General features: G+C 41.1%; 1 pseudogene; it reads left to right on the forward strand.

Moving 5' to 3' along the window:
• The window catches only part of LOC121136042, a 201,459-nt pseudogene extending 186,160 nt beyond the window's left edge, over window positions 1–15,299 (forward strand).
• The last annotated feature ends 373 nt before the right edge of the window (window positions 15,300–15,672 follow it).

Raw genomic sequence — 15,672 nt, forward strand, 5'->3', positions numbered from 1 at the left:
GAGCAATAGTTGCTCAAGTTCCATTATCCCAGAATCTATCTCAAGCAGATTGCTCACTGGCATTTACATTTAAAAAAATTTTTAAAGCAGAGTGGATTATTCAATTAATCATGTGGGGACTGGGGACATTACCTCCCTTTTTTATTTTTTTAAATTTTGTTTGAACTGTTGAAGTTGGACCATAACAGTAGAAGGATTTGTCTACCCTCCTTAGTTAACTATCTAGGTGAATTGGGATCACTATTTAAATTATTAGTAGATGTCCTTTAAAAGGGACATAACCATTAAGTACTTTTGAGAATCATTTAAGGATTGTAAATTATACTATGTCCCTAATAATTTTTGAAAATTATCTGAAGTCTGTAAGTAGTCTTTTTTATCTAACCTGTAGCTCTCACTAGCTGACAAGGCCTCCTTTGCATCTGAGCTGACAAGGCCTAATTTGCATCTACACACAGACACCTTTGGGGGTGGGGCCTGCCAAAGCAGCAGGGCAGTTCCTTGAGAAAAATCTCCTTTTTTACTTTTTGACTGCCTCTGAAGGCTTAAACCTTAACTTTTTTGTACCTTAACTTTTTTGTTAAGACATTAACCAACTGACTGGATGTTTCTTTTGGCTATATCTAAATTGATTTAGGTAGTTTTTAACTGATTGAAGGGATTTAAGTATCCCTTTATTCATATCCAAGGCAATTAGAACAGTTGCTTTTGTCAAGATTCACACATTTACACTTCAAACTTCATACATACTGACGTGGCCACACCTATACACACAGACCATGCGTGCATATCTCTCCTTTTGCCTCGGTTATGATTAGTTTGTTGAAATGAAACTTCTTTAACAGAACAACTCGAGTCAATCCTTGAATTAAAACAAAAGGTTGAAAAAGTCCTGTATGTCCCTCATCATTTCTTCATTTGAGAAGTTTTGAGCTACACTTAGGGGCTACAGCCATACCCACTCCTTGTAATTCTGTAGATGCAAAGTGGAGAGGCCAGACTTTTGCCAAAAGTTTTTAGAGATGACTTATAAAATTGACCTTAAATTTGTATCAATACCTACCCCATAAAAATGTAAATAAACATTTTTGTTTTATATACCTTTGCCTTTTTCTTTACTGAATACTAGTACCTTGTTTATTAACTGTTACTAATTTTTTTAATTTGCCTATCTTTAATCCATCCTCCCATTGAGGATGATCCCTTAGACAAGGGTCTGGAATTTTAATCCAATCCAACCTCCAACTGAGGGAGACCTCTTAGGTTCCCCTTGCTTTCCTGACCTTGTGTCAGGCAAAGGCCTAGAGATTTAATCCAATCCACCCTTCAACTGAAGGCCATCTCTCAGGTTTCTCTTTCTTTCCCGACCTTTATTGGGTGAAGTCCTGAAGATTTAATCTGGTACCCTCAGCTTGGTACCGCTTTTTAATACATTCTTATAGCCTTACTTGCTGGCCAGTCTTTTAGATCTCTGAGTTTCCATTTTCTCTTTTTTTTTTAATTTTTTCAAGCCTTCCAAGGAATTGTAGGGAGGAAGAGCAACTGAACAATCCACTCTCCTGCTGGGATGGCAACAACCCCACTGATCACTGATGTCATTATATTAATCTCTCCCTTGCTATCCTGGTCTAGAACCCCGGGGTGGACCTGGATGCCTTGAAGGATAGTACTGAACCATCCTAGGAGTAGTCCAACTGTGCCAGGGGGCAATGGCCCATGTACCCCAGTAGGGAGGGCCTGGATCCCCATCTTGGGTGTTAGGACTGCCTGGGTAGAGGGACCGATGTCCAATCCTGCACTCCCTGAGGTGACTCTAAGCAGGTCTGAGATATGAAGGGGTTGCTCTGGGGGGGAGAAAACGAATCTGGCTGCTGCTCACAGCAGGGGTCATTGCCCCATACACATTGGTTTTGGAGTCCTCTTCCAGTTTCCCTGATTATTATTAACAGGAAGGAAATTGTTCCCCAAGTCAGTTCTAGAGTATCAGTCAGTGACCCAATGATATACCCTTTGGCAACGAGGGCATAAACCAGGTCTTTTGAGACTGGTAGTACTATTTTGAGGGCACTCTCTATGGAAGTGTCCCTCCCTACCACGGATGAAACATGTTTTTCTCCCTCCCTGATTAGATTTTTTTCCCCCTTGGGGTCGAATAGTAGCAGCTAACACTTGGCCCTGGACGAAATTACCATCAATGTCTCTACAGATCCAGATGTAGTCATTTAGACTTTTGTTGTGGTGGGGAAGAAGGGCCTCCTTACAGTACTTATTTGCATTCTCAAAAGCCATCTGTTTGATGACTGGCATCGAAGGCCCAATGCCCCCAAATAATATTCTCTCTGCTACCTGAGTGAGGTGGTCTACAAAGTCTTGGAAAGGTTTAGATGATCCTTAAAGGACTTTGGACAGGTGATCCCCTCCTTCCTTGGAAGGAAATGCTTTCCAAGCACCTTGGCCCGCTGCTGCCACTTGGGCATAGACAGCGATGTCATATTGCATTTGTTGTTGAGTGGTGGCATACTGACCACTCCCAGTAAGCATCTCCGCATTTCTCTGGGGCTGTCTGGCCTGTGCATTTCTTTGGGCTGTCTGGCTGCATCTTTCTTGAAATTCACCTCTCCAAATCAAATAATCTCCCCTGGATAGAGCCGCTCTGCAAAGCTGCTACCAATTGCCAGGTGTCAAATTAAGAGGCACAAAAGATTCCATTAAAGAAACTGTATAGGGAACCTGTGCTCTGTAATTTAGAGTTGCCTCATTAAGTTGTTTTATATCTTTGAAACTTAAAGGGTCATGGCACCAAATGACCTGCTCAGGATTGTTTGGGTCTGGAACTTCCATTACTGGGGCCACCACTGGGAAGCATTGGACCCCTCCTCTGGGTATTCCCACAAGGTCTGAGAAGGAGGAGTCCCTTATTTTAGAGTATGGAGGAGGGTTTCTCTCCCTGTCCTGTCTTTTTTAAATTTGAGTCCTTTTTAGTGCTTTTTTAAGGGCCGCGACCTCAGTAAGTAACCGTTCCTTCTAAGAATCTGACGACTCAGAGTCTGAGTCTGAGCTATTTTAATTTTCTAAGTCTCACAGAGTAGGATATACCCGATTCTGACTGGAGTCCTTCTTTTTGAGTCGCATCCTGAGAGCTCTATTCATTCTTTTGTTGTTCCTAAGAGACTCCTCCTCATCCTCATTAACAATGGAGCCTCTAGTTTCAGGCATGGTTTCTTCAGATGATTCATACTCACTCTCTGCATCAGAACTCAGGGAGGCTTGAGTCTTAGTCTCTTGTAACTCTGAAAAAGCCTCTTTTGTGGCCTGGACTACCTGGCGGTGGTTAGCCTTATCTGTCAAAAGTGCAACCCTCACTAATCTCCATAAGGAGAATGTGGATGGGGGCAGAGACTCAGGTGCCTCTTTTCATAAAAGTTGATGAAGATCATGGCGAACCTCCTCCCAATCTGGGATATTTAAGCTTCCCCCAGTAATGAACCATGAACTCGCTCGTTCGGTCGATTTTAGAAAGCCTTCTAAGGTTTTAGCCTTGACTATGGTCCCCTGTCCTTCTAGTAACTTTTTTACTTGATACTATAATTCAAGCTTCCCGGAACTATTCCCCATCATTTCTTTTCTTATTTTCCCCAATGTGTCCCTGGCCAGAGAAGGAGATGACCCCGCCAACTTACCTCACTTTCACAATCTCAGTGGAACCTCCAATTGCGGTGCCTGCTGCACAGCCTGTATCCGAGAATGTGGCGAGGGTGTCAGGATTGATGACACAGAGACCAGTCGGTGTGTTAAGAAATCTTTATGCTCCCCAAGTAGGCTTAGGAGAACTCCCCAAGAAACACTTCCCTTCAGAAAACCTTCTGCCATACATACATGCACACATCTCCCACACACATCTCTTTCTCCTCCTGGCTGGTGGTTAAATCCCTGACACCAGAATCGGTGATGGCAGGGGAGGCAGGAAGAAGTGGCTAGCCATCGGGAAGATCAAAGTCAGGGTGTTTCAGTGGACAAGCCCTTATCAATCCTTTATCAGGAACTTATATCTCTTCTTAGGGCACAGGATTGTTTTCAGTAAACATGTTTTCAGTAAACATTGTCTCACAGCTGCCTGAACCCAGGCTGATGGAGGAGTGGGTCTCCAGCCAGGGTCTGTGATCCCACACAATACTTCAAACCAAAGCAAAGAAAACTAAAAATCCTAATCAAACTATACCAGAGACAAAACCAGACAACCCACACACACACACAATTAAGCTAAAAATATACTCTTACTCTAGACGCCTTTCCAAAAGCAACTCAGAGCTCCTGTATAAATCCCTTCTCAGGACTAGTTATGTCAGTGAAACTGGATAATCCCAGTCATTTTATTTATGGAGGATCCAATGACTAACACAAGGAGTGAGGTGTGCTGTAGTCTCTATAGTGCATCCTCTTCCGCATCACAGTCATGTGACCTGGAGTTGGTTTCAGCCTTGTACTGGAGAGGCATTCCTTTTCTTTTCCATGTGATATGTATAGATAACAGCATGTCATCAACACAAGAGTTCTCACCACATATGGAGGACTCAATCAGCTTACTAAAGACATGGAGAGTTGCCCCGATCTGCAGGACAGGATGGCAGAGTGTCTCTTGCTCAGAAATGTGTGCTCCTTGTGCTGCTGTGCCCCACTCGGTGTTCTGAATAAATCTGGGAGGGTCCTCTGAATCACAAGCTTTTTTCTGATGACTTCTTTTCTCCAGGAATAGTCCATCATCATACACATGCATCAGAAAGGGGTAAGATCCCCTGATAGTAGATTTTAATTTTCCATACTGGTTAGTTCACAGATGTGAGGAGGTATCTTTTTTGAGCAAGAGTTGTGCTAGAGTCGAGAATATATGTGGCTTCCTTAGCCATCCTGAGTTCTTGCAAGAGGTGCTGTCAGAGAAGACTAATGAAGAAACCCTGTGTGAGAAACTACACGCATAGCTTCTTCAACACTAAATATGTAGCATTGTGTGAGAAATTACATGCCTATACTTGAAAACTAACAACATATCACTCTGTGAGAAACTACATGCGTAACTTCCTGAAAACTAACGATACAACACAGTGTGAAATACTACATGCATAACTTCTTGAAGACTAATGAAGAAACCCTGTGTGAGAAATTACACGCACAGCTTCTTGAACACTGCATATGTAACGTTGTGTTAGAAATTACATGCCTATACTTGAAAACTAACAACGTAACACTGTGTGAGAAACTACATGCATAACTTCTTGAAAACTAATGATGTAACACTTTGTGAGAATATACAGGCATAGCTACGAGAAATCTAATGATGTAACACTGTGTGGGAAACAACACACATAACTTCTTGAAAACTGATGATGTAACACTGTGTGAGAAACTACATGCATAAATTCTTGAAAACTAATGATACAATACTCTTTGAGAAATTACATGCTTATGTTCTTGAAAACTAACAATACAATACTGTGTGAGAACTACCCGTGTAACTTCTTGAAATCCAATAATGCACCTCTGTGAGAAACTTCATGCATATCTTCTTGAAAACTACCAATACAACATTGTGTGAGAACTACACGCATAACTTCTTAAAAACTAACAGTACAATACTGTGTGAGAAACTACATGCATACCTTCTTGAAAACTATACAACACAGTGTGGAAAACTACTTACGCATCTTCTTGAAAACTAACGTTGTAACACGGTGTGAGAAACTACACTCATAACTTCTTGAAATCCAACAATACAACACTCTGTGAGAAACTTCGTGCATATCTTCTTGAAAACTACCAATACAACACTGTGAGAAACTACATGCATAACTTTTTGAAACTTAACTACATAACACTCTGTGAGAACCTACATGTGTAACTTCTTGAAAACTAATGATGAAACACTGTGAGAAACTTCAAACATAACTTCATGAAAACGAAAGATGTAACACTCTGTGAGAGACTACATGCATACCTTCTTGCAAACTAACAATACAACACTGTGGGAAAATCTACATGTGTAACTTCTGGAAAAATAACGATGTAATACTGTCTGAGAAACAACACTCATAACTTCTTGAAAACTGACAATGTAAAACTGTGTGAGAAACTACATTCATAACTTCTTGAAAACTAACGGTTTAATACTGTTTGAACAACTAAGCGCATAACTTCTTATAAACTAACGATGTAACACTGTGCGAGAACTAAATGCATTTCTTCTTGAAAACCAACAATACAGCACTGTGTGAGAAACTACATGCATAACTTCTGGAAATTAATGATGTAACGCTGTGTGAGTAACTACGTGGATAACTTCTTGAAAACTAACAATACAATTTTGTGAGAGAAACTACATGCATAACTTTTCAACACTGTGTGAGAAACTACACTCATAATTTCTTATAAACTAACGATGTAAAACTGTGTGACAAACTACATGCATAACTTCTTGAAAACTAACAATACAACACTGAGTAAAAAACTACATGTGTAACCTCATGAAAACAAATGATGTATCACTGTGTGAGAAACTACTTGCATAACTTCTTATAAACTAACTATGTAACACTGTGTGAGAAACTACATGGGTACCTTCTTGAAAACTAACGATGTAACACTGTGTGAGAAAGTACACTCATAACTTCATGAAAACTAATGATGTATCTCTATGTGAGAAACTACATGCATGACTTCTTGAAAACTAATGATATAACACTGTGTGAGAAACTGTATGGGTGACTTCTGGAATTTACATGTGTAACTTCCCCAAAACTAACAATATGACAGTGTGTGAGAATCTACAGAAACCACTTCTTGAAAACTTACAATGTAACACTGTGTGAGAAACTACATGCATACTTCTTGATGTCTAACAATACAATACTGCATGAGAAACTATATGCATAATTTCTTGAAAACTAACAATACAACACTGTGTTAGAAACTGTATGCATAACTTCTTAAAAAGTAATGATTTAACACTGTGTGAGAAACTACATGTATAACTTCTTGAAAACTAACAATTTAACACTGTGTGAGCACTTACTTGCATAACTTCTTGAGGTGTGAGATACTACATCTGATGATTTATAGCCAGATAGTGATTGTTGGGGGCAGGGACAGACATAATTTTCAATGGTGTAAACCCTGGTGACATGGCTCTAGTCTAATAAATAACCTTCCTGTCACACCTGCCATTGTAAGCAGCCCTATTGACATTCATTTTATCATTAAAAATACACTCAAAATTAGAGTGACTTTGTAGGAAGAGTAAGGATATAAGGTTGAGTGTGAAGTACACAAGTGAGTTTAAGAATATGACCAAAATATGTCAGTATATGCAAGATAAAGAGATCATAATGAAACCCATGTTATGCCTTTTAAATTCTTTGTTATGTATAATTAATATGTGCTAATAGCATTTGAGAAAAATCAATGGTTCATGAGGAAGAGTGTCCAAGTTTGAACCCTATCATCCCTATGAATACTAATCATAATAGATGAAATTAATAACCCAATATTAACAGTGAAAACCATAAGACATCAATGAAAATGAAGCTACAAATAATACAGACTACAAAGACCAATGCTTTGACTCTTGTATAATTCCAACAACTGACCTTAAACCAGGAGAATGACTCCTAGAATGTGAGAATCAAGTTGTTCTGCCTATAGAAAATACCTATTCATATACTAATGTCTTCTGAAAACATCCTTCACTCATGAGATGTTCTGTCTCTAGGACTAAAGGCTGGCACAATTCCGGGACATCTAAACCAAGCTACAGTTTCATCAAATCACCCAGGGCTATTCTATGGACAATGTTTAGAAATCTGTGAATCTAATAACAGCTGCATGCCAATCATCCTAGAGATAGTACACCTCAAATGCTTTGAAAGCTGATCTGTATCAATAACTGAAGATCATTGTGAAGCTTAGAGCATTAACCTTGTATGTTAAATGTAAACATTTAACATCTCCATAACGATCACATCACAATTTCTACATGACTTACTACTGTTATAGTCTCCACAATTACACTTCTTAACTGAATCCAATTTAAAATATCTTCATCCAATTAAAAATCTCTTTGCAACTTCCACAATAATCCCTCCAATAAATAGCTAAACCTTTCAAGACCAAACAAAAAGTCAAAATTGGTCTAAATCTGATAGAACTGGTCTGTAGAGGTCAAAACTGGTCAGACCCAGATTGAACCATTCAGTAATGGATGGAACCGGACAAAAATCAGATAGAACTGGTTCGAACCATATTGAGCTGGGAAGAACCAGATTGAACCAGTCAGAACCAGATTGAGCTGGTCTTAACCAGATTGGACCACCTGGAACCAGACTGACATGGTTGGAACCATATTGGACATTTAGAACTGGATTTGACTGGTTAAAACTGGGTTGAACTGGTCAGAACCACTCTAAACCTGATAGAACTGGTCTGGATAGGTCAAACTTGTCAGAACTGGATTGAACTGGTTCAAAGCATATTGAACCAGTTGGAACTGGATGAAACTGGTATGAACCAGACTGAGCCAGTCAGGACTTATTTGAGCAGGTAGCAATTGAAGTGAGCCTGTCAGAACTGGACTGGTCAAGTCAGACCCCATTTGAAACAATCGTAACTGATTTGAACTGGTTAGAACCAATCTAAACATGATGGAACCGGTCTAGACTTGTAAAAACTAATCAGAAATGGATTGAACTGGTTTGAACAGGACTGAACCAGTCAGAACTGGATAGAACCAGTTCAGACCCAGATTGAGAGGGTCAGAACCAAAATGAACCAATCGGAACTGGATGGGATCGGTCAGATACTTTTCGAACTGGTCAGATCTGCTATGAACCATTCAGATCTGGTTTGAACCAGGCAGAATCAGTCTGGATGGAATCGGTATGGACAGGCCAAATACGGTTCCAGCCATATAGCACTCGTCAGAACCAGATAGAACCATTTGGATCAGTTATAACTGGATTGAACTGGTTAGAACAGGATTGAACCTATCTGAAATGGTCAAAATATTCTGGAACCTGTCTGGAAAGGTCAAAACTGGTCAAAATTGGATTGAACTGGATCAAAAATTACTTCGAACAGGATTGACCCAGTCAGAACAGGATGGAACCAGTAAGAGCCAGAATGAACTGGTCAGAACTGGACTGAACTGGTCTGAACCGGATTGAACCCATCAGAACCAATCTAGCCCTGATGGAACTTGTCTGGACCCGCCAAAACTGGCCAGAAGAGGATTGAGTTTGTCAGAACCAGATTGAACTGGTCAAAACAGGATTGAACTGGTCAGGACATGATTGAACCAGTCAGAAAGAGATGGAACAGATCTAGACAGCTCAAAACACTTCAGACCAAGCATGAATTGGTGGCAACCAGATAAACCTGGCTCCAACCAGATTGAGCTGGTCAGGACCTGATTGAACCAGTCAGAACCAGTTTAAACATGACGGAACCGGTCTGGACTGGTCAGATTGTTTTCAGGCATTTGGTTTATCAAATGTATTCAGTTCTTACTTTAATCCTCACTTCTCCTAGTCTCTTCACTTGTCCACATGGATTCACATATAATTCCACATCAAATAATCTTAGTCAATATACTGGCAGAATCTGATCATCACTGTTCAAAAAATTATCTGTCATGGGGGTTTCACATACATTACAATCCATTGTTCACATACCCTTTCAGCATTAATTCAAATAAAAATAACAGCCCAAATAAAGAAAAACAATAACATGTCCTCATTCTATTCGATTAATAAAGCACTACACTGTATAACTAAACAATGGCAACCTTGATTCCTCAGCATGGAAAATAACCATTTATAGGAAACCATCACATCCATTCACTGTAATACAGCTACAGAAGTCATGAGAGACATGTGAAATCCTTGAACACTGAAGTTATAAGCGAGCAAACAAAGATGCACAGTGAGGTTAGGAATGCTCCTTTCATGAACATTCAAAAATAGCCATTCAAATTACTCAGTTGTAATTCCGGCTTATTCAAAAACTACCAAGCACTTAAAAACCTTTACATGTGCTTGTGGGATGGCAGAGACTCCTAGAAAAGTTGATCTCTTTCACTTTTCCCTCTATTTCCCTCTACATCCTCTGCTTGTCTTCATTCTATTGGACACCATTCCTTTTTCCCTCTTCTGCAGTCTTCAGTGATATTCTCCAGCCTTTATAAATTCATCCCAGGAAGGCACAGATTCCTGAAAGTATAGGCTCAAACCTTAAAAGTAGCTAATTCCCTGGTTCAGACAAATAAGCTAAATTGAGGATCAGCAACACACATCCCAAGCCTAGATATATTACTAAATTCTATTATTATTGTGCTACACATTCCAATCTGAAACGGATAAGGTATGACTTTGGCAGCTGCCCAGGATCATAGATATTTTCCATTCCACTCCTTCCAGCCCTTGGTACTGAACTTGCTGTAGCCCACATGATGTGACATCACATTCCTCTTTTCTATACAGACTCATGTGGTTCAAGTAAGTTGCAACAGGAGAATCTGGATAGAAGTCATTTCTATCAATTAAGCACAAATGGCTTCATTGTTTCTAAATTACATTCAATGATATCCAGTCCAAGATGACTTTCGGTATCCTGTGACCTATGGAAGAATCTATGTAATTTTGAAAAAATTCATCATGAGGCCAAATTCTTATTCCCATTTACCTCCATGATGTTCACTTTGAAGTTGTCCTTACCTGGTGATGGCCATTCAAATTGTCCACCCCAGGGCTTATGTTACAATGCCATTCTCGTACTCTTTCACTTGGAACACTTTTCCCACTCCCGTATTTTTATACAGACACATTCAGTCAAATTCTGGATAGCAAAGCCCAGTTTTACAGTGAAAGAGCACATGAGAATCTCAACTGGGCTATTTGTATTTCTACCTCATAGGATACTATTTTTTGCTTTGGGATTTCATCATAACAACTATTTGTAAAATGGTGAATCTAGGTTGATGTGCTCAAGGGACTTTTATTAGGTTACAGGTTTCCTTTAAAACACAAAAATTGAAATAAAAGAAGAAGCAATACCTAGCAGACAAAAATTCTAAACTAAATGTCAACAAACATGAAGAAAGGCAAATGTACAGTATAAATTCCAATATGCTTACTGTCATCAGTAGAAAAAACTTAATAAAAAGTAAAAAACATAGCTTTCTACATGGGAGCATGCCAATATTGTCAGAGGAGCAAGAGAATGCAAGCCTGACAGTACTGGCATGAGCTGGCAACTTGTTAACTATGGGGTCATGGAATTAATCAAACTCTCTGTATGATCTCTGCTAAAGCAGTAAGACACCTAGTCACATGGATATACATGCTTACTTTAAAACATATGATAATATTAATACCTCATGTTCATTAGATGAATCAGATGGACTCCAGTGAAGAATTGAACATTCAATCAACACTAGCTTCTTTTCCCTGGTTTAAATATAATTTAACATTCAGATTCAAAGACCTGAAAATCTTACCCTAATGAAAAGATGTCTTCAGTCTGATGTCCTAAAATTGAAGCAATAGTAAACATACGTCAGTTGATATTACCCTGTAAAATATAAAAATTATACATGTAGTAGCTTCTAGGGAAAATAGCGACTGTGGTCCTGAAGTATAACAAATGAATCAGGAAATCTTCACCTCATTTGAATTCATCAAATTAAGAATGAAAGAAATTATTAGCTTTTTCAGTTTGTATATTTTGGACCAAAACACCAAACAATCCAATTAAAAAGTGGAGTCCAGAAATAAATAGAAATTCACAATAGAGGAAACTAAAATGGCTGAAAGACACTTAAGAAAGTGCTCAACATCCTTAGCCATCAGGGAAATGCAAATCAAAACAACTCTGAGATACCATCTTACACTGACCATAATGTCTAAAATCAAAAACACAAATGACAGTCTATGCTGGAGTGGATGTGGAGAAAGGGGAACACTCTCCCATTGCTGGTGGAGGTGCAAACTTGTGCAACCACTTTGGAAATCAGTATGGCAGTTTCTTAGGAAAATGGGAATCAGTCTACTTCAAGATCCAGCAATTATTCTCTTGGGCATATTGTTGGCATTTGCCGGGTTTCAGCACCAAATGTAAGCTGTTCGGGATGGATCAGGACAGGATGGAACAGGAGTGGGTCAGGTATCCTGGCACTCGGGAGTCACAGAATACTGAGTGCTACACAGCTCAGATGGAAAGATAGTCTGAAGCTCAGGAGCCAAGGACCAACACAGGTTGCAGTAAGCTTAGCTGCTTACAGTCCAGCCTCAGGGAAAGGCTCCCCCAGTGTATTGGCTCTGCTCCAGCAGGACAGGGTCTTTTAGGTGGGGATGTTCACACAGTCTAGTGGTTTTGCTTGGCAGGACGTTTCTCAGGCGAAGTTGCTACAGTTCAGCTCTGCTCCTGGAGAGCAGAGAGCAGAGCTGGGAAAGTGGAGTGTAACAACTCTGCTCTGCCAAGGGAAGGTTTCCCAGGCAAGTGTTACAGCCCTGCTCGCTTGCTCTGCTCTGCCCAGCTTCGCCTCTGCTCCAGAGTGGCAGAGGACAGCCTGGTAGCACGAACAGAGAAGTTGAACAGGTTTATATATGGCTTCCAGGGAGGGGATTGGTCAGATTTTAGTGCTGAGCTCAGTCTGGCTAGATCGGGGTAAAGGTCCCAAATAATATAGGTTCTATGGTGTCATTATGTGGCCATTTGGACTGATTATCTAAGGGGTATTTAGACCAAATTTGATTGCAAAAGTGAGTAAGTTTAGGGCCCTTCAGTTTAGGTGTCAGGTGTAGAGCCTGGAGGTTTTTTAAGAGGCATCCTAAGGGGGAATGAGAGGGTATGGATGACACTGTTCCCATGGAGGAGAAGGAAAAGGTCACTGCAGCCTGGAGTCAAGGGCATCCCCAGGACTCAGCGAGGACCACCGAAAGAGGACCAAGACATCCAGAGGGTCGTCACCCAACTCAACGGAGGTCAGGCTTAGCCTGGTTAAGCCAGAAGAGACTCGGCGCCTGGTACCAGAGCTTTTCCAGAGGCCAGAAGACATAGACAGAAACCGAGCTCTAAGAGGGATCTCATCCACAGGAAAGGGTGAGGAATGGAGTCGCAGAAGCCACAAAGGCCTAGAGGAGCTATGGGAGTACTGCCAGCTCCATGGGGGAGATAAGAAAGAGGGTCTGGAGGGGGCACAATGACCCAATTGGGTCTAATGAAACTGTGGTAGGATGGCATCAGGTGAAGAGGGGCAGCCATAACCTTAAGGACTGTGTCTGGGGGAACCTGGGCCTCATGAGTACCAGTGCAGACAATCAATGGTCGCTTCCTTGGTCTCAGGGAAATTTTACAGTGACTGAAGGGGAAACTTACACAGTTGTGGATGGAGTGTTGAGCGATCGGTGAGTTGGAAGGCTAGACTGCTGCAGGCCAACTGGAGATGAGAGATAGGGTCCTTGTGCAGCTCAGCCCATGATGGGGAGCACAGGCACCAGGAGAGGGTATCCGAGTCATGGCAACAAATGTTGGCATTTCCAGGGTTTTGGCACCAAATGTAAGCATTTCGGGATGGGTCAGGACAGGATGGAACAGGAGTGGGTCAGGTATTCTGGCACTCGGGAGTCACAGAATACTGAGTGTTACACAGCTCAGGTGGAAAGGTATCCTGGAGCTCAGGAACCATGGATACTGAGTGTTACACAGTTCAGATGGAAAGATATCCTGAAGCTCGGGAGCCAAGGACCACCACAGGTGGAAGTAAGCTTAGCTGCTTACAGCCCAGCCTCAGGGAAAGGCTCCCCCAATGTATTGACTCTGCTCTGGCAGGACAGGGTCTTTCAGCTGGGGATGTTCGCCCATCAGATGAGTGAGTAGTCAGAGGTTCTTTATCATAATAAGGTAGGAAAGTGGCCAAGGACCAGAGCATCCTGCTTGTTTGACATAGAAGCCTGCCAAGGTACCTGAACATTGCTCTCTGGTGCAGGGATCTTTTTAAGTTAGGAGGCCTTATCTGTTTGGGGCATATTAGTTGAAAACTTGAAGAGGTAGCTTTAGTATGCCTAGCTACATCAAACATGGAATACCTGTCAAAGTTCAGACTGGAAGCCCCTGCCATGGTCACTAGAACTGAACTATGCAATCTGAGTATGTAAAAGGGCTTCAATGACAAATTTTGTTATAGTGACATTACTGTTCATTTCAAATATTTGAAGGCAGGAGAATCAGATCACCACATAGTTCCTAATTTAGAGAAAGCAAAAGAACTCCATTTGGTTGAAGAAGTTTCTACACTCCCTAAAGAGAAGCATTTTGTTGGGCAGATGAGTTTGTCAGAACATAAACATAGTTTCAAAGATACTCAGTTCTAAAACACAACTTGGTGTGATTACTTTAAGATAAAAGTCTGGACAAAAGCTGCTTCACAATGTATGTCCTCTGCTTATGTTGGTCATAAAAAGTGTCTAGCTGAGACACCTCTTTGTGGAACAACTGAGAGGCAAATAGACCATACCCTGAAAACCTCAGGCTAGAAGGACAGGAGCCACTCATGGGCCTTCCTCCTTGTGTTGAGATGGAATCTAACAACTCAGTCCATAAAACAACAGGTTTGACAAGGTACATCATTAATACTAGCTCTCGTTTACTAAATTTGTGTCAATCCTCTAAAACTTGCTGAACCAGGAACAGATCTTGGGAACCATCACCAAAGTACACACCCAACACATCTGACAACGAAGGCAGTGACACAGAGGTGTGTGGTGGTCCCAACAGTCCTTCCAAACGAGGACACAGTGAGGGAATTAAGTTAGTGAGAAAGGAAAGTGGGTTAGATGACAGTGTTTTCGTTGCAATTAAAAAGATCGGCCGTGATCTATATAGAGGCTTGCCAACAGAAGAAAGGATCCAGAAGCTAGAGTTCATGCTGGACAAATTGCAGAATGAAATTGATCAGGAGTTAGAACACAATAATTCCCTTGTAAGAGAAGGAAAGGAAACAAGTGATTAAAGGGAAAAATCCCTTCTTTCTGCTGCATTAACTAAATCGCTCTGACACTTCTGATGATCCCCTACAGAGCAGGCATTTAAGACATTAAAACCTTGGAAAGCCTGTCTTCAGACCAGCACTGGAAAAAATAAATAAGTACACAGATGACACAGAAGAAGACCTTGACAGTGAAATAAGCCAAATGGTAGACTCTCAGCCTTTCGGCAGCATCTTGGATGACTGGTTTGGCCCATCCGAGTCTATGTGACAAACTGCTTAAGCTCTGGGTGGTTGGGGACAAATGCATCTTTGATGCCATGGGTACAGCCATGATTCAGTTCTTTCCTGGTGCACTTTGGCCTGCTTCTGCACTCACTTGCTTTTTTTTTTTCCAGTTTAAATTTAGATAAGAAACAAGGTTGCTTCACAAGTCAGTTCCAGGTCCCTCTCCCTTTCCCTTCCCTCCACCCGTGCCCTCCCCCGAACCCCCCCCTGTTATCCCCTCATTCCCCCAGGGAGGTTGAGGCCCCCCATGGGGGTGTCCATAGTCTGTCATTTCATATAGGGCAGGGCCTAAACCCTTCCCCAAGAGTTCAGGGTGAGAGTGCACCTCACATTGTTCTATGGGAGTCCAAAGTCCG

This window comes from Mesocricetus auratus, unplaced genomic scaffold, assembly GCF_017639785.1.
Source record: "Mesocricetus auratus isolate SY011 unplaced genomic scaffold, BCM_Maur_2.0 Super-Scaffold_100047, whole genome shotgun sequence".
NCBI lineage: Eukaryota > Metazoa > Chordata > Mammalia > Rodentia > Cricetidae > Mesocricetus > Mesocricetus auratus.